A 20,459-nucleotide genomic window follows, 5' to 3' on the forward strand; every position below is an offset into this window, starting at 1 on the left:
TGATATTTGGTACTTTTCTTAAATCCTCGACCTTGGTTTAACAGACTATTCCAATCCACATATTTTTAAAGAAAATGCCATGCTTAATGGCGTGCAGGAAAACTTTAAAAATTGGTATAGAAATGACTGGTAATAAATAAAGGAAAGAGAAATAAATCCCTTTTCCTTTGACATAAAAAACCTAAAAAGCCTGAAAAGGCGATCTGCTGATGCACCACCAAAAGGCAAAGCAACAGAGCCCGTATTTATTGAGATGACAAGACCCTGAAAAGCAATCATACTGTTCCTGTGAAACAGTTTTGGATGTCTGTGGCTGACAATACCAGATGCAGGTTTGTCTGTACAGATACGGGGAGAAGGGAAAGGGACTGTGGCCCCTCATACCTGGGACTTGGAGATGCTCCTTGTTGTCTTCCACACAGTGGCTTCATCACCTCCTGCATGAAGTTCAATTAAGCCACAGGACAACCACAACGAGCATGTTGCAGGAGATGCCCCTGTGCTATTTCTTTCTCTGCTTCTCTGTGGAGGCCAGATTTGGAGGGGGCTGAGCACAAGGCATGCCAAGAAAGGTCCCCTGAGGAATACCACCAGATCATAGCTCAGTTCCAAGCAGGGAGTCAGATTGCCACGCACAGTTCAAAGCAGCTTTTAGAGAAAAAAAAAATTGTAATCTGTGGCCAGCTAGCCTTTGAAACTTTTATTCCACGGTATAGTAAAACTTTTGGCATTATCAATTATTTGTACTACATTTCTCTTGGAGAGATGCAGCTCACTTTTTCTCTGTTAGGTGTCTTTCTACTTGCTGTATTAGAGAATGCCACCAGAATAAATACTGCTTATAAGCCTGTGGAGTGTATGATATGGCTGGGAGCTGGGAAAAAATGTTTTGCCTGTGCCTTGCCAGCTTTGTGGTAGCGTAAGGCTGAAGACAGGCATCAAAACATTAACTGAGAAAATGCAAAACAGACTTGACCATATTTTGCACTTACCAGAGCCTTACTCAAGTTTATAGCAGTAAATATGTTCGTAGCTGCTTTCAGAAACATCTATAATGAACTCTGCTGTGTGCAAGTACCTAGCGCTTTTGATACTTAAACTTCAAAGAAGGGAAATAGCTCCACAGATATCATTCAGAACTAAATGCTGCTATCCCTGCTTTGATGAATTATTATTTTACTACCTACCAAGTATTGTACAAGTCATGATGAATTTGAGTGGCTGATTCATGCTGTCTACAACTTAACCTCAGCCATTTACAATTACACCAGACAGGACTGCTGATTTCAGCTGACACCTAACCTAATTCCTACAGCGCTGAAGCCTGTTGAATGCTGGGGAGGAATTCTCTGCGGAGCAACTCACCCAAAAATAGACTTGACATGAGGCAAAACTTAAGCATTGGGAACAGCATCTTACCCTAATCTAACATCCACACAACAGCTCCAGAGCAGTGGGAATTCTGTAACCACGCTGTGACCGCTGTAATAGTGTATAGGTTAGAGGAGCAGCCGCAGCATCTTGTTCCATGTGAAAGAAGGAGCAGAGCCAAACACAGCCCATAATCATCCGTAAGGGGTTGCTTAGGACAAATAGACTTGGCCATGGCTAGATGGTTGTGTTTTTGACATTTGGAATGGCTTCCTTTTCTTTTGGAAAAGAACATTGCAGATGGACTTGCTGTCCACTATAGCCAGGACAGTACTCCACTAGGTAGGGTTAAAAATGTAATCCCACCACAAATCTTGAATATATTGTGTTTTATTTCTGCAAAGAGGATAAAACCAATTCTATTGCTTTAAGTAGCACACCTTAAATTATACTCTCTGCATGTATATCTTATTACTACCTCGTTTTTGAAGTGTGGGGATGCTTGTAACTTGTATATATTTTTAAGTTGGTTTTTTTGGTCCCCTTTTGCTCTGCTCTTAATTTTCACTCTATGTGTACGTTCATATGTCACCGAACCATCAGTTGTCCAAACACACCTAACTATCTTGCTATGTGATGAAAAGACTGGTTTTCATATAATCCTACTACATCTCATGCTACTTGTACCTTAGTTTCCTAAGGCAATGAGGTTAATGTAATCACACACTGTATATTTATGTGTATGCATAACCTGAACCAGTCTCCTCCTGGTAACCTTTGATCCTGCTGGACAACCAATCCAATGTAACAGCTGTGGCACCCTCTGATGTTTTCAGTTCCTCCAGCTGGGCAAACAGGCAAGCAGACAGTGAGGAGAAAACCCCCATGAACTCTCCCACTGAGGATGTTACAGCATGGATGCCCTGGCTGACTGCAGAGAATAAAATGCCCTCAACTCTTTAGTCCTGGGGAAACAACTGGAGTCTGCATCTAATTAAACAGCAGTAATCACCACTGCAAGACAAAACCATAGGAAACCAGGCTCCATCACCTCCACAGCTCTTGGATGAGTTGGGTACCACCTAGATACTGGTTAAGGTTTAAGTTGCCTCTTGAGACATGGCCGCTGCCACATTCCTTCTCAGGGGACACATAACCCAAGTTTTTCCACCACTGAAGCTTACTGAACATTCAAGGAACATTTCTTGCAGAGAAACTCACCCCAAAATAACCTGTATTAATGAAGCTGTAGAGCCCTTCTATAGGCCCAAAGGCCACCATGCTTTACAAATTAACCTCTGATGGTACATGCCCTTTTCTTTGCTCTTTAAGGTTCTCAGCAATTTGCTACCTTCACAATGACTGACAATCACAGCATGGTCCAAACTGTGGATGTGGATTCAGAGGTGGGGGAGGAGAGAGCAAAGCCCATTGACCCAGTCTGCTTTGGCTGCTGGCGGCTGCTATCACCTTAGGTCTACAGATAGCCCACGCGCAGGATACTCAACTCATCCTTTCACCCTTCTTGCCCTGTAGTCTGGAGAATTGACTACGTTACCAAAGCTACAGAGGCCCGCTGTGTAAGCCAGTGTGTTGAAATGCCTTTTTTCCAATCCCCGATAAGTAGGCACCAGCGTGCTTTCTCAGCAGCACAGCTTGACCCATCTACAGGCAGCCAAAGCTGGGAAAAGAGCATGTAAGAAGTCCTGCCAACTCATCAGGCAGCATCACTTCCTCATACCCAATTGGCTGCAAATTGCTGTCTTGCTAAAATGATGACTAGAGTTGGATCAGAAAATGTGGCTTCCCATACATACACTGTTCATTTTGTTCATGGAAATGCCTTGTTCCTATAACAGCATTACCTCCATACAGCCAGTAGGAAGTGTCCTGGTTTTGCAAATCATAGAATATCTCAGGCTGGAAGACACCCAAAGTGATCATTTAGTCCAGCTCCCTGCTCCTCACCGGACTACCTAACACTAAGCCATATGACTAAGAGCATCATCCAGATACTCCCTGAACTCTGACAGCCTTGGTGCCACGAGCACTTCCCTGAGGAGCCTGTTCCAGTGACTGACCACTCTCTCTGCAAAGAGCCTTTTCCTAATGTCCAGTCTGAACTTCCCCTGACCCACCTTCATTCCATTTCCTCTTGTCCTATTGCTGGTCACCAGAAAGAAGAGATCAGTGCCTCCCACCTTGGGGAAGTTGTAGACTGTGATGAGGACACCCCTCAGACCTCTTCTCCAAGCTGAAGAAGCCAAGTGACTTCAGCTGCTCACTTCACCTTGGTGACACCTCCAACCTAGGTGGACCATCATCTTCATCATTGCTTGCTTTCACTTCCAGAGCCTCATACCTGTTGTAAAGAAAAGAGTAGAGATTAAGCATTGCTTTATGATAAGCACAACTTGCATTTTTTTGAACAAAATACACTAAAATTAGCTAAACAACCAACACATAAGGTAATCCCTTACCAAAACATCAAATGAGTATTCCTGCCAAGATCTATGAGAGCATCAGAGAACATCAGGAGTAGGGCTGCTGCATGAGAGAGGATAAGCCAGAAGCCAAGGGTAACCCCAGTGCCCTCACCACCAAGGGTGTCATCCCACAGGGTATGAACAGGGTGGGGATAACATACTGAAGTGACTACCCCCTACAGGGCACACTGATGGATTGGGTCTAGGGGACATTCCAGGGTCCAGTCATGAGCAGCAGGAGACAGAGCTGGAGGTCCACCAAGGACACTAGGTCAGAGACAGAACTGAGTACCAGCATTCCCACAGCAGCCTAGGCAAGAACTAAAGGCCCAGGACTGCACTTAAATAGAACTCCTGGGCCCATTGCCAGAGAGGGTGGGTGGGTGGGTGTGGGGGCTGGCAGGTGAGACTGGTCTGGGCTATTAAGGTCTATTAGTGCCCTAAGGGCACTGAAAGGAGCTTGAAAATTTGCTCCTAGTCAGGTATCAGGACATCTGTTGCTGCTCACAGTTTCCTCTGTCTGTTCACCTGTCACCCCAGAAGTAGTTTCTGCACAAAACCTTCTGTGGTCCGAGACTAGCAGTATGTGATGGAGGAATCACAGCGTGCACCTACACAAAGGAAAAGCCACTATGGACACGATGGCTGGAGCCACAGATGGTGACACCAGTCATGAAAGAATGATTCAAAGGTGATGGATCACCATCCAGCACTAGAAACCCCCTGCAGGACAAAGACAAAAGCGTAGCTGATAAACTAAATGTTTTTTAGTTTCTGGGTCAGCGAGGCAGGTTTATTGCAGAGTACCTCCGAACTGATCAGCTGGCTAGTTCAAGGACAAACCTGCACACCTGGGTTATCTTGCAGTGGAAAGCAGTGCGTGGATGGGAGGAAAGGGGAAGGTAGGGAAAGAATGTATGGAAACTTGTGTGTTGCTGGGTCTCTGTGTCAGGACCTGTCCAGGGCTCCTGCCCACCCCAGCAAGATAGGCAGTGCTCCCAGGACCCACCATCCACACAGAGCCAGATTATTCCATGACAGATAGCATAGCCAGGGTGGAGCAACCAGCAAGAAATAAACCAAATTTAATTGCCAGTATTGCCCCCCAAACAATGGATGCCCAACCACAACATGCCCAACTACCCCAATCTCCAAAGTCAACAGGAGAGAAAGAAAATTCTCACAAAAACAAGTTTACATTTTGCACTTTGATACCTTATCAACACAAAGTGAGGAATGACACCTACTGAATACTTCCCACATTCTGAAGCATCACCATAAGATGCTTCTTGGTGTTTGAACATTAAAACTATCATAGGGTAAAGCAGTATTGCTGTGAGGGTAAAAGGCAGAGCAAGAATTCACTTTTTGGCAGTATTATGTTTGTGTGATGATAAAACGTCTTTGCTAGCTCAGACCTGTGTTTGGAAAAAACATACCTCTAAATGGATTTTTTTTTCCAGTATTGCCATCTTTGTTGGAGCTTTGTTGCCAAGATAGCTAATGGTATAAAAATACCTGTGCGAATGCAAGCACTGGAAAGGCAGACAGAAAACTTTGCCATTTAATGTGTTAGGAAATGTCTATAAAGATGTTACACAGAGCAACAGCCTTTTTTCTTGTTATGGTGCCGACACAGTGTTAGGTCATGCTGGCTTTACCTGTAAGCTTATCCACAGCATCTCACCCTTTAGGAATCCCTGCTACAATTTTGGTTGAAGTACCTTTCTGGAAAAGAGGACTCTTGAGAAAGAAGAGCAGTTGTACAAGATGACCTAACAGTTGAATAATCTTTTCCCTTTAGGCAAAGCATGAGAGAACATGAAAGCAACCAAACAGGGTGATCAGAAATAACTGGAAATACATGTCCTGAAGGGTGGTATGTGATAGATACCAAGGGTCACTCAAAAACACACCACCAGTTATTTGCCCCTTCTAAAGTCACGGAGCTTTGGAGATTCACACTCCCCTTTATTCTCTTTGAGACACATACACACTCATTTACACACACACAGAGTGCCAGGATCTACACAAGTATGTACCATTGATGGAAAATAAATGGCAGTATAGAAGCCCTTGAGATCCAAGAATGTTTGAGGGTATGTTAGTGAACTGACAGGCTCTCCCTGCAGGTATCTACCATACACATGTTGCCCAAAGATGCACACATTATATTACACTTTGTTGAACATACGTTTCCTCAAGTTGTCTCTGCAGAGCTAATTCACCATAATGACAGCGGACTGCAAAGCCCATTACTTAGACAGGACAGTATTAATATGCATTTTATTTAAAGGAGCCTCGTTAGCTCACTGCTGGGGAACACATAAGCAAATCATCATTCATTAGGGAAGCCTGAGTAACATTGTGAGCTCTAGGACCCAGTTTTGATTCAGTCTGAAGTTATCTCCAGGCACACATCCAGTGTTTCTTCAGAGATGTAGCGACATAGAAAGAGTAGTTTTTCCTAAAGTTAATTTTGTATTTTTCTGCTCTTTAGATGTATATCAGGTGAATCAAACACCTGAGAAGTGACTTTCTTAATAAAAAACCAATAATAGGAAGTAGGTCAGATGCTAGTCTCATTTACAACTTCATTGACTTCCGTGGGGGTTTGGTGATCTCTCAAGGACAAAATTTTGTCTCCATATTCCTAGAAAAGGTTATGGTTAGAAAATCCAAAACCGTCTAACTGTTGCGCAATCATCAAGTGTGTAAGTAATAGAACTGCTGATGTACAAAGAGTTTTCGGACTATGCCTGTGAGATGGGCTGTTAGCCTTTTTGGAGAACAACGTTGCCTCTTTCCTCTCCTTGAACCAGAATGCAGAAAAATACAACATCCCTCCCTGAACAGACTGCCTAGGATATGGGGTAGGGTTAGGGCAAAGGGAGCCAGACTTGGGCTTTCCTGAGGCAGACTAGCAGCACCCTCCCCCATACCCTTACAGGTGGTCTTGGTAGTTTGGGGGATCAGGTCAGATGGCTTGTGCCAGTTACCAGGCACATTAGGGAGGGAGTCAGAGCATCCTGCAGGAGAACTGTATTGCAGGAGGGAAACCGGCTGGCCTTAATGGTAGCGAAGGGGTAGGCAGACTGGAGGCGGCTGTAGGGGGACATCTGGGCTGTGGGACCACTGCACCACACCTGAGTCACACGGGCTGCAAGAATAGTTTTGAGGACCAGGGCTCCAGGCTGGCTGCTAGTAACATCAGGAAGGGAAGGCACATGAAGCTTTTAAGCAAAGGAGAAGATTTGTGGCTCCAGGGAAGAGGGCAAAGGAAGACAAAGGGTGAAATCTCACCTCAGGTCAGCAGTGAGACTAACAGCTCTCCAGTTTGGAACTAAACAACTAACTATGTGTGCTCACAGCCCAGAAAGCTGACCATATCCTGGATAACATAAAAAGAAGCATGGCCAGGAGGTCATGGGACACAATTCTGCACCTCTACTCCACCCTGGTGAGACCCCTCGTGGTGTACTGCGTCCAGCTCTGGAGTCCTCAGCACAGGGAGGACATAGACCTGTTGGAGCAGGTCCAGAGGAGGGGCACACAGATGATCAGAGGGATGGAACACCTCTCCTGTGAAAAAAAAAAAGCTGAGAGTTGGGGTTGTTCAGCCTGGAGAAGAGAAGGCTCTGGAAAGACCTTATTGTAGCCTTTCAATACTTAAAGGCAGCTTATAAGAAAGATGGAGACAGACTTTTTAGTAGGGCCTGTCGTGATAGGACAAGGGGTAATGGTTTTAAACTAAAAGAGGGCAGATTCAGACTAGATATAAGGACAAACAAATTTTTTCTGATGAGGGTGGTGAAACATTGGAACAAGTTGCCCAGAGAAGTTGTGGATGTCCCCTCCCTGGAAACATTCAAGGCCAGGTTGGACAGGGCTCTAAGCAACCTGATCTAGTTGAAGACGTCCCTGCTTATTGCAGAGGTGTTGGACTAGGTGACCTTTAAAGGTCCCTTCCAACCTAAACTATTCTACGATTCTATGAACCAGAAATCCTGTAGCAATAAAATATCTGAAACCCTTGCAGGGGAAGGGTTTGGGTTTAGACTGGTCTTAACCAGTCTGTAAAGTTGAATAAATAAAAAAAGAAGTGTTTAAATATCCCTAAATTTATCTTAAAATTTGCCTGACTTACAGTGAGACCTAAAGATAATGTGAGAGAAAATTGCTGTCCCTGGGTCAGCCCACCATGAAATGCTTTGAAGGTGGCTAGTCTTCCATGCATGAAGGGAAAGCTTTCCAAATAACTCTTTTAACCTGTCTCAGAGATGTCTTAAAAGATGTAGCCAGTGCACATAGTGCAGTGAGGCATGAGTATACTGAGGAATTAGTTCAAACCTTGGTTTGGGAATTGAACTGAGGCACAGAATTGAGAACACCAGACACAAGATAGCCTGAACAAGGAGACCACACACACACAAGCACAGCACATCCTCATGGAGGGACAGACAAAGAACAGACAATGCTTTTGCTTCTGGCTGATGGAAGTTCTATCTCCACGCCAAGGTGCAAACAGTGATATTTTATCCTGGCTTGTGTCATGTCTAAGACACAGTGGCTTGGACAAGGCCTGATGAGGATGCTATAAACACATGCCCCAAGAAACTAGTATCACTGTAAGAAAGCCCAGGAGCAAACCTGACCAGTAGACCCTTAGTCATGGCTTGTTAAGTCATGTCCTTGCTCTGTTTTTGTCTACTGCATTCAACTGTCCCCAGGGTTTGGGGTAGGGGTCTCTGCCACTAAACAGTATGAATGAGGCTGCACTAATTTTGGTTCCTTTCACTCTGCACTGCGCTCCTAAAATATTGTAGCTGGTCTTGTACCCTGAAATGGTTTTGCAAGTCCTCATGCTATTTATCAGGGCATGAAACAAGTGCCCTCAGATGGGCTACATACTTGGGTAGAACCCAGCGCAGTCCTCACATCAGATCATTCACCCTGAACACAAAAAATGGCAGCTTGCGGTCAAGAGGGCACCAAATGGCTTACGCTTTGCTGACCAGGAGTGTGGATGTCTCACTACAACTGCACCTGCGGGCTTGCCCTTAAACAAGCAGGGTGACAAGGCCCTTTGGAAAGGTGACATGTGAAGTTGCACAGAGGTGGTACAAGTCTTCATCGGTTCTGATTCCCCCTCGTCTCTGAGGGCCGATGCACCTGCAACTTCCAAGATTCCTCCCCTATGAAGAAAAAGCAAAGCCAGCAATTCAGCCCCATCTTTTCTAAAAATAATTTAAAGGAATTATTTCCCAAGTTTCCCATCTTTCCTGATGCCCCACATCAAGTAAAAGACCTTTAAATAGCAACAAGTCACAGGAGATGCTAGCGATTTTCCTGTTCTGAGTGGGGAGAACCATTTCTTTAATGACAACCCCAATGGGACCAGGACTAGTTCTTTCTTCATTTGTCACTGAGCGCAGCACTCAAAAACTATATGTTGTGATGCCTAGTGCATTCTTGTGACAAGTATATCAACTCCCAGTCAGATGGCAAGAGCTTTACAGAAAGGTTGCCATGTACGTGCTCTGAATTGTATTATTATGCACATACACTTGTAAACACGTTGCATTGTTTTTGTGATCATAATCAAGCTGTGGATGCAAAGCAGACACCACCATCAGGTTCCGGCACCTGAGCAGAACTTCCATCGCAAAAGCAGATCAGTCAGGTGTAGCATAGGGTTGCCAGGTTCCCAAAAGGCTGTAGCTCTAACAGTTGGCATCTCAACAACACCCTCCGTGTGTGTTTGCTTCCACCCTTTTGCGCTGCTGCCAGGGTATGTGCTTATGCGCACAGATCATGTCCTGTGTAAGCAAGCACTGTGAAAGGGAGCATGTCCTTCACGTGAGTACACACATGTAAGTTCAGAGTAAACATCTCTCATTTATATGGAGAATTATCATTAGGGCCAATTGTTGCCTTTGGACTCTAACTAGTAAAGTACATTTATAGAGTAGTAAAAACATACTGAAGGATTCTCCACCCAGTGGGATGGAGAGTAACCTATTTTAGATCTTTCTATTACTTATGTAAAACCCATTGAAGATACACTCCTAACTACATGAACTTCAACACAGGTAAAGAATGATGTTATATGACCATTCCTTAATTTCTGTAAAGTTTAAATGAAGATATCTTTTTTGCTTGTTGAAGTCTTTTCTCCTTATATATATGTTTTTTAAAATTATTTTACCGAGCTCTATGCCTAGTTTCCTGTAGCAGAAGTTGACTGATTTGAATACCGCTGCTTGAAAACCTTGAAGAGCTGAAAGGCTGGTGATATTTTTTTTAAAATCATTAGACCTGACTGAAAATATTCCATTGATATAATTTTTTTTTCCTTTTTCCTTTAGTGGAACAGCTAAGAGCATGCAAACACACATGAACTTAACTATATGCTTAACCCTTTGCAAAAGAAGAACCCTATAATTCTGCCTGTGAAAGCACGAGAATCCCCCACACTTCATTTTTATGCACATGCATATATACCCACGAGAAGCTTTGGCTCATCCTTTTTACAGGCAATTAGTTATTTGAGCTTTTTGATTAAATTATATGTGAAAGATCAGTGTTTCAGAGTCCCAGTGCTTTAATAGCGATTTAATTGTATGTTTTGGGTAAGTGCCAAAGTGATGAATGGAGTTATCACAAATGACAATCTCTGCAAGTGAAAACACCAGCTCTGTGGTACACTAAGCAGCACCAAACTGGCCAGGTAAGAGTTAAGTGGCAAAATAAAGGAGCTGATACAAGCAAAACCCCAAAAACTACTGAGCTTGCATTTGCCTTTTGGGAGGACAGTGCAGAGTCCAAACGCTTCAGGTACTGAGGTTTAAAATATAATCAGGTCAGAGGTATTACACTGGGTATTTCTGGTGCAGATCAAAGGGAATTCTAAAGAGCTCAATTAATCCTTCTGTCCCAGCATGATGCCTGCTCCCACATAAGCAAACTCCTGTGGGCCAGTGTTCATTATACTAAGGTGGTATCTTTGTAGTGGCCAGTTCACAACCACTGCTGAGGATCTGCAAGAAAGCCCATGAAGCATGGATTGGTTTTTTGCATGAAATGGGAGTTAAACATCAGATATTCTCTCTTAAACCATTCCGTACTTCGACCAGTTCTTATTAATATACACACATGCAGTTCTCTTTCATATCCCTTTTCTCTCTTGGAATTCAGTCCTCTGTGGAGATGGTGTGCAGGTTGGAGGCAGGTTGGGCTAATGAAGATGGTAGCCAGTGCAAATATATTCTTACTGAATTTCTGTGGTATAAACCAACCTGGTTTTCTAGGTATACACAGGAAGATGTCCACAGATGCCTCCTGTGCCTGAGCTCTTCCTTCACTGGAAGAGGCTGGTACAGGTGCGGCACACCTGTGTGAGCAGCAGGCAGGGGAACACAGCAAAGATGACACTCAAACACCTGTGCTAAGGTGCAACTCCCCCCCTCACCACTCCCCTCCTGCAGCACGAAGTGGAGCAGACTCCCCAGTCCTCCCACCCACTGGCAGCACACACCAACCCATTGGTGTGCCCTGCAGCTCCAGCTGCTGCTTCTGGCAGGACCCCTCACTTCTGGTCTCAGCAAAGACAACCTCAAGAGACAGCAGAAGAGGCTTGGCACAGCCTTGGATGAACTTTTCTTGTGTTCTTACAGATATTTTGTAGCCTGTCTTCCTCTGGAGCAGGAGGAGCACTGCTCAGCTCAATCTCACAGCAGACATCCCGCCTCAGTCCCTGGGCCCCTCCCTACAGTAGCGCTGAACATCTCCTCAGCCTTTGAGGACTACATGTTCTTGTCATAAGAATCAAAACATTTGAGTCTCTGCTAAATTAACACTTAAATGATATGTACATACCTATCTTCCCTTCTTTTGTTGTAGCATAACTATCAGAACAGAGGAGAAGTTGCCACTATCCCAGGGGAACTGTCGGATGACTGTGAGCCAGTCTGGCAATTTCTGATACATCAATTACTTCGTTGCTTCCAAGCCTCAAAACTGTAATAACAAATACATCGGGGTTTACACACAATCATTTTCTAGATCCACAGATTTCAGTCCCTTGCAGAAGGTGTATGCTACCATCTCTGAGGATGTGCCTCCACGCTTGGTACCACCACAGCTCTCCTAAGGTCTAGGGGCAGGGCTGCTTCTTGCTGTATTTCAGGAAGGCTCATTCTATTTTTAAAAGGATGCAAATCATTTTAATCATTGCAGTTAATCAGCACTGGAAGTTGGGCAGCTAGTTATAAACTTCTTTACATACTCTTTCGCTGTCTTGCACTATCCACATGAGACAGATCTAACTATGATAAAAAATCTGACCTAAGGCACCAAAGACATCATTGTTGATTGAACTAAGGCTGGAGTGTCAAACTGGTGTCAGGAGCCTGGGGTGGGAGGAAGGCTACGAGAGCCATGTCCTCAGCTGATGTCATGCCATCCAGCCTGAGAAGAAAGCTTAGTTCACATACAACCCTTTGTATAGGCACGCTCTAGCTGCCAACTTTAAACACCAAGGATTTATTTTAACTGCCTGTCCGTTATTATAGGCTCTGCAAAAGCACACTCTGTAATGGGATCCCTGAAAGAAACTCCAAAGGGAGAAAAATTCCAGCATATTTTTGCTTGCATTCACAGACATGGGCAGAGAGCAAGGAGGCCATATGGTCTAACTTCAGCACCTCTCATCCATCAAACCAGTTAGTCCCTCTAGTACTTCATATACAAATCAGAAAAACCACCGGCTGGGCCAACACGAAGCTTCCTGCCCAGGAATGTTTGGGCTGCAGAGGAGCAAATCCTGCCAGTGGGCAAGCAAAAGCTAGCACTCGAACAGGAGCCTGAGACGCAGGGCTACACTTGCTATTTAGAGGGTTTAGTGTTTTCAAGTACATCTGAGAAGAAGCAGCGGTCAAACACCTTTCGGGTATACCGGTGTAACTCCAGGGACAGCCCCAAGCTGTGGCGGTGTAACCAAGAACAGCCTTCTAAGGATACTTGTGAAGTAGTGCACAAAATGCTTTGCTCATCCTTACTAAAGCTTAGAGAACATGAACTACAAGGCCTGTTGGTTTCCAGATGAGGTGGGCTTTCTGTTATCTGGCATCATATGTGGGACACAGTAACAGAACTGCTACTAATTTTTGTAATTATGATATTATCATTTTACCTGGAATTTCTGAGATGACCCCAACCCTCAACTTACTTTCTGGTGGAGGAGTCAGTCCACTCAGGTATATTTTGATGCAGTTCATCAAGACAGAAACTGCTTTTTTTTGGCTGCGTTCCCAGCCTAAGGTGTCTCATGAGTGGGCTCTGTGAATCATCATCAAACACAGGTAGGAGTAAGCTCCGATTAATTTGTGCAATATATTGGCATAATGGGATACCTAAGTTTTTTCCAGAAATTGGGAAAATAATAGAAAGTCAAAGTCAAAAGTGAACCACAAAATGCTACCTCATCAGTCTTTTTGGACTAGCTGACCTCCAGAGGTCTGTTCCAATTCAAATCATTCTGTGCTAATTATTTCTTCCGTGAAGTTTGGGTTCTGCCATACACATCCAAAACACAGATGAAGAACCAGTGTTTCAACCTGATTCATGTCCTTTAGCTCCACACCCAAAAAGCTCTAGCAAAACTAGCAAGAGTGTTGATGGAGTGAAATCCTACTCCAGGCACGGGTGCCGCAGGTTCCAAAGCCTGCTATGAAAATGCAGCTCTGCATGTTCATGCCCCACTCCATGCCCTGTGTTTGGAGGTTGGCAAGATGAAAGCAGGTGTGTTACCTTCCAGATACACTCTGACTAAACACATTTCTCCAAAGAAGCCAGCCCAGCTGGCCATGAGTTTGTTATGCCTGTTAGCCATGACTGCAGCTGAGAGACGTCTTTTTGGGTTTGATCCAGAGCCTGTGGAAATTGATAGAAAAATTCACCCACTTCCAAAGGTGTTCTGAGAGAGTCTTCTGCTCCCATGCAGTACAAATAATATTTTGAAGTATCACATGAGGCAGATAGTCATTAGGACAGTAGGCACCGCTTTTTTTTTGGCTGTATGAGAAGAATCCAATGCTTTGGCATTTATTTAGTAAATCACAGTTAGGTTAGGGGAGTTATGAAGGGAAGGACACAAGGAAATACCAGATGGAAGAAGTGGTCAAAATGAAGAATTTCTTGAGAACTGCCATTGGAATTTCTTTTTGCATATGAAGACAAAAGATCGGGGTTTTTTGCCCTTGCGCTTCTGCTGAAGATTTCCCTTTAAAGCACCACTTACTTCACAAGGGAGAGATGCTTCACAGGAAAAAGCCAGGACCAGCACAAACAGGAAAACAGTGAGAATGAGCAGGACCAGTTGTTCAGACTTGCAGAGCAAAAAACCCCAAAACAAAACCCAAATAAGACAGACAATTAAATATGTGAGAACTGGCTCGGCTCTTTATTAGGTTGTTTGGATTAACATATCCACAAGGAAGAAAAAGACACCTTGTATGTTTGCAGTTCAAGAGCTCAACCTTCCTTAACCCTCACTGCTTCCTGAGAAAGGGTGTCCCCACAGCTACTGCAGATGGGGCAAAGAGCTCGATCTGCAAAATGCTGAGGGAGATCTATGGAGAGGGAAAGGCCTGAAAAGCAAGAATGAGAGAACGCCACAGGGGCCTGTCCTGCTCTCACAGCCGCACGCCCCTAATTTCCTCTGTCTAGCTCCAGAGCACCCACTCCACCTCTGGGTCAATGGGCCACCAAAACAATTCCCAACGGCAAGCAGGAAGATGCCCATTTCAATAACCACTTTAGGAACAAGCCATTAACCCTTCAACTTCAGAGGCATCCTTTCCTTTTGTGGAGTTTTGTCGTGACCACACACACACAACTGCAATCTGTTGCTCACCACAGTCAAAACGAATTTGCAGTTTTCCTGTCACATGAAAAGCCCCATGCTACCCACCCGAGAAGGCACTCAGCCTGTGTTACGTGAAATTTGGCCATTCAGGCTTTGAAAAAAATCAATAGATAAATGAACAACTGGACGTGCCCTTGGGTCAACTCTGCCCCGCAGCTCCCATCATCCCTCCAGGGCAGATAGGGCTGAGCAGACCCAGTGGGCATTGACCACTCAGGTCCTTGCTGTACAGGTCCTGGAAAGCAAGCAAAGCTGTGGGTGGTACCTCTCTGCTTTTTGGTCAACAGAAGAGCAGCACAGGCCTCTGCTCAGAAGTTAAGGCTACCTGAGTGCATGCAACTGTAATTCATTACAAAAACTGTAATTTCTCAGGAGCTACCCATGACTATCTCAATGTACGGTATCAAAGACTGAAGCACTGTTACCATGAACCTTCTAATTCTGCAGTCAGAAAGACTTTTTGTCGGTAAGTATAAAGTGTGTCCCTTTTTCCTCACAACTTCATGAACAGGAATCCCACACAGGCTGCGTTCAGACCTTCCATACCCTGCAAAATTCAGAGGTACTAAAGAAATTGTATGTAAAACCCTGCCAGAATGCATTACCTCTCTAGCATCTCCTCTCCACAGCTCCCAGCTGTACTGGTGGGAGCCCAGCCCTACAACACCAGGGCCTCTCCAGCTACCAGTTACAAGTGGCAGCAAGTTGCTTTTTCACAATTCTCCTCTTCTCCACTTGGGACCTTCTCAGTGGCTGAACACAACCTTTCCTTTCGGCTCTCCTGCAGTAAGAGGTAAGGCTTCCCACCTCCTGAGCAGGGATCTAGAGAGGTTCTTCCCAGCAATTCCAACAGTATATTTTTCATCAGAGTGTTGGTGGGCTTTTTTTCCCCATAGGGTTGTTCATCTACCTCCTCCACTTGGATTTATCTTTTTTTCTGGACTGTGGTACCTTTTCTGAGATCCAAACCCAAATGGAAATAACCAGAGAGCTGTGTTAGCTCAGCACAAAAGATGCTCAGAACCAAACCAGTTTTGAGAAGGAAGCCTGTGTGCATGTTTACGATGCTTCCTGCCAGTGCCTACAGACCACTAATCACAGCTCCTTTGCATCAGCAATTTGCAGAAACAAGCTCTTTAGGCAGCAATGCTATTTCTCCTGTGCTGTGGACATGAGTATGATTAAATATATTCCTGGAGCACTGTGGCCTGACTTTTTTTTTATTTTTTTTTCTTTCAGAAAAGCAGCCAATGATCTTGGATGTCCCATCTAAGACATCTGACTTCCAGAGGGGAATGTCAGGAATTTCCGAAGAATCAAAACCCCATACCCAGCATATGTTTTGAACTGGACACCCAAAACAAAGTCACTTGGAAGTAGGTTACTGTTGTCTGAACACTCCCAAATATCTCTGAAGACACTGACAAGGAAGTGATGTGTCCATCAGAAAACTACAAACTATTTAGAACTGCTAGGCACCAGAACAAACATCAATAAAAACCTGTTTGACATCCAATTGCAAAGTAAAAAAAGTTTTAAAAAAAGAAGAAAAAGAAAGAAAAAAAGGAAAAAAAACCCCGAGAAAAGCGTGGCAAAGCCAGTATTAGCTCTTAAAATGGGAAAATCTTCCAACTCACCCACTTCAGTGGCGTGTCCTTGGCAAAGCTGGGGTTAAGAGTGGCCCAGCCAGAGGTACCACACCAGCTCCCAGCAATCAGCCACGTCAGTACTTGCTGCCAAAAATCTCCTCTGGGATCACTACGCCTACGTATTTGCTATTCTGCCTAGAAGGCCCCCAGTAAAGGACAGGGGCAGAGCGCTGGAGAGGGCAGGAAGGGGGTGCATCGCACCGACACCTGGAGCAGGACATGATACCTGGGCTCCACCAGCTGGTTACGGGCTCTGAGAGGTATGATCTTTTCTTGCAGCTCTCTCCGGCTCAGGCTTTATGCTCACAGTTTGGCTGAAAGCAGGCTCCGGACTGCACAAAAGCTAAAACCGGAGCAGGGGAATTCTTGCCCTTGGCATGAACAGCTACCACAGCAGCTGGCCGAAAATATTATAATACATGGGAATCTGGCAGGTGGCTCAGGGCTGCATAGCTTTTGGGGAAATATTCTGTATTGCACCCCAGAAAGCAGGAGACGAGAGAAAACACATTTTGTGCATGCGGCAAAGTGATAAATAAAAGATTTAAATAATGTCAAAGAGACCATCCACATTTAATGTTAAATATAAAGCCCATAAATTACTACAAAATCTTCCCGGGTCCTGACAGCCAAGCCAGATAACTCTCAGGGAAGGGATACCACGTACATACCGCAAGTTCTCCAGATGGCATAGGAGTTTGACAGGAGATCGTGCTGCTGCGAGCACTAAGGGAGGCACTTAGTGGTCTGCAGGCTCCGGAGCCCTGTTAGCAAGTGCTGTTTTCCATGCATAAAATGAGGAAGGACCTTCTGCATGGGCAGGGTTACCCCATGCCTCTGCCGTGTGGGTGACACTGAAGCCTTGTCCGACTTCTCAAGCAAACCTACTTCTCCAGAACCATTTTGATCCTTGTGGATGTTGACCTAATTGTAGGTAATAGAACAAGCTGGATTCAAATTCCCTGTGCTGAAGACAGAACTCCAGTCCATCATAGAAAGGGTTCACTTCCTCCCCCCCCATCCCGCTACATACTTCTTCCAGGGAACTGTAAATGCTTTTGAAAGAAAAGAAGGAAAATAGTGATGAAAGGTTTTGAGTATCTGTACAAGCCATCAATTTCTGAAGCATTCTCTCCAGAACAAGTTTTTAGATATTTTGGGGTATTTTGCTGCTGTGATGCTCACAATTTAATACAATGACGCTCATGAAATCAGCATGATGCCATAATGTTTTGTGCTGGTGCCAGCTGGAAGAAAAGCCAACTTTCTGTGGGTCTCATTCTTTTGAACAGAATATTAAAAATTCACTGAGTTAATTCTGTGAGTTTGCCTTGGCTCAGCAATGGGAATATATATCTGGAGTTAGAACAACATATTTAAACTATATCCTGGAGAAATGGATTCAACACAAAGATGCATCCTGTAGTTTTTAATTATATTTTTTTCCAAAGCCATCTAGTTAGATTTAGATTAATACTAAGTCAAATTCAATAGTAGATCTGTGACCAGTGAAAACTTCCTATATATTGGCATATATGCATTTTTACCTATGCATTTTTGCAGATGGTAACTTCAGAGTTAGCTGTTCCATTGCCTAGATGACACCTGCAAATGTCGGGTCCCAGATTATTATAAGTGCATGTACACTTATAATACACATTATACACACACGCACATATAATATATATAAAACATATATATAATATCTTGTGTAATATCATATACAAAAGTGTATGTGCATTTATTGGCACTTGAGGGTTAAGCTTAAACATCTTCAGTGAGAGTTACAGCTTTTTGGACTAATTTTACCCCATTTCTTATTTCTGAAAAAAGTGCAGTGGCCCTTTCCCAGCAGGGGGAGGAAAGGTCAGCTCCTGGTGCAGAGGTGCATGCCCATCCTCCTCGGCCACATTACCTCCACAGTGGAGCACAGCCAGTCCTGCCACAGGCTCTGTTTTCCCATGGAATTCAGATGCCTCATGCTACTGAGAGCGCTTGCCTGTTGCGAACAAGGCCTAAAGAGCTCTTGCTCTTCATACAGGTGGGTGAAAAATGGTACATTGTGTTCTAGGTTCAAGTACAGGTTCTGTGATTCTTTCTTTTAATTTTCCTCCTCCTTTTTCCCTTTTCCTATAAACGCTTCTGTAAAACCAATGCCTTTAAAATCACCATGTGTTTGGCCACAGAAGTTGCAAGCTCACTGAGAAGCAAGGAAACGCTGCTTGTGATTTAACTGTTGGCCAATTAGTTGCTTTAATGTTTTAATCTTATGCAGCTTCATAAAATAATTCCATGCTAGTTTGATTTTTTCAGACATTTGATGGGTCCAGCTTGCCTGCTAAAAATGATGCCTGACTCACATCCTGGCAACAGTGTGTATTTGACATGCACTGGTGAAGCACTCTAAAAAATTGTGCTCAGGCTATTCCAAATTTAGCCTCCTACATCTGTGTGTATTAATGTTTGGGTGAGTCTGAACTATCAGCATGTGTCAAGTGGGTGACACAAGCTTGTCAGTGCATCTTTGTTGTTTAATTGCAAGTTCTGTGCTGAAGAAGCCTTCAGAGAGAAAACATTCATGTTTCTCGTAGGGTTTTTTTAGATCTGTTTACGTTGGGTAGCTTGGTGCTACAAGAAAATCCAAACTGCTTTGGACTGCATCTATCCTCAGCCAAATGTCAGTGACTTTTGTATTCCTCTCCAAATAAAACTACTTACCATAAATCCAAACCTATTAAAAATGTGCAGCTGTGAAGTTACATCCATTCCTATGCTCAGAAATATTAAACCATAGGGCCAAAAGTTTTTTAACGGGAGGTGTACCTGGAGACAAACCGGTGAGGGGAGAGGTTGGCCACACGCTGGGTTTCACGTGGGAATGCACCAGCAGGATGCTGTAAAAAGGGGAGTTTCTCATGAGAAGTAGCTGCATGAATCGGTCTTTCAGCACACAGTGGGTGTCACACAATGTCAGCACCTTGGCCGAGGAGTGTCCCCCAGGATCAGGACAGCTTCAGTGGGAGTGGAGGTGGCAGGCTGAGGCTCTAGCCAAGCCCTGGGCTGGGATTGCATATTGCTCACTGAAATTTTCTTGTGGTTTCAGTCCGGTGATGTATTCCTCACTCCTGCTCCCAGAGGTGGAAAGATCCTGGCGGCTGGTTTGTCCTTCAAAAATGGGAATGAAATCCTCTGGTTCCTGTTGACGAGAAGCGAGCAAACACATAGCTACTTGAATGAACAGTGGAGAAAATCACTTTATGGCCTCTCCTCAGTGGCTCCACCACCCCGCATGGGATAGCCTGCACAGCTTGCAGTGCTGCGTGCCAGCGCTAATTGGTTTTGCTCATCAGTGGAAGCAGCAAGCGTACTGGTGCAGGCAGCGGGAGAGGGCAAGTGCTTTCACCACCACCCTGCCACCGCCACAGCCACCTCTGCGAGCCATGATCACACCTCGTGGGTGTGGGCTACAGACACAGGCTAAGAAGGTACCTCCTTTCTCACAGGGTATAGGTTATAGGCTGTATTTGCACTGAGCAGAGGCACTCCTGCCCCGCACACGGTGCCCTGTCCCAAGGAGCCCATCGCCTTGCTGATGGGCTCTCTTTTATGGTGGGACGATTCAGCTCCTCCAGGAGACTTGACTGTTCCTGTTTGTAACGTATGCAAAGCTGTGGAGGGTGACAGGGCTGCTAAAATTAACTTCTGCTAACTCATTCGTATCTGAGATGATTTACCTTCAGGGCTCAACATCAACTGATTTTGGAATGCATCGGCTTGCACCAAAAAACTGGGGGTGGCGAAACATCGGGGAGCCAGCCCCGGCTCTGCGCATGCTCTCCATTTCACATCACACAAGTAGGGTGACACACAAAAGCCTTAATGCATTCAGAATATTTCTTTTCAGGACGAAAGTGTAAGTATTTCCAGCCAGCACAGCAAACTGGGGTTTGCCTGCCAAGATTTGTTGCATTTTTCTTTAATTACAGTAGCAGCCAATAGGTTTAAATTTGAAAGCCAATGAACAGA

At 44.5% G+C, this 20,459-nt stretch overlaps 1 long non-coding RNA gene across 2 annotated transcripts in view; it reads right to left on the reverse strand.

Annotated features, from left to right (window-relative positions):
- LOC119147549 overlaps positions 1 to 17,465 on the reverse strand; it is a 34,248-nt gene extending 16,783 nt beyond the window's left edge. For both annotated transcript variants that reach the window (XR_005104078.1, XR_005104077.1), the window contains exons 1-3: positions 16,422 to 17,465; positions 11,736 to 11,876; positions 3,510 to 3,733 (exon numbers count right to left, since the gene is read on the reverse strand). This is a non-coding gene — a long non-coding RNA (uncharacterized LOC119147549). The remainder of the gene's footprint in view (positions 1 to 3,509; positions 3,734 to 11,735; positions 11,877 to 16,421) is intronic.
- Positions 17,466 to 20,459: the final 2,994 nt, after the last annotated feature.

The sequence above is a fragment of the Falco rusticolus genome, chromosome 4, assembly GCF_015220075.1.
Source record: "Falco rusticolus isolate bFalRus1 chromosome 4, bFalRus1.pri, whole genome shotgun sequence".
Lineage (NCBI taxonomy): Eukaryota > Metazoa > Chordata > Aves > Falconiformes > Falconidae > Falco > Falco rusticolus.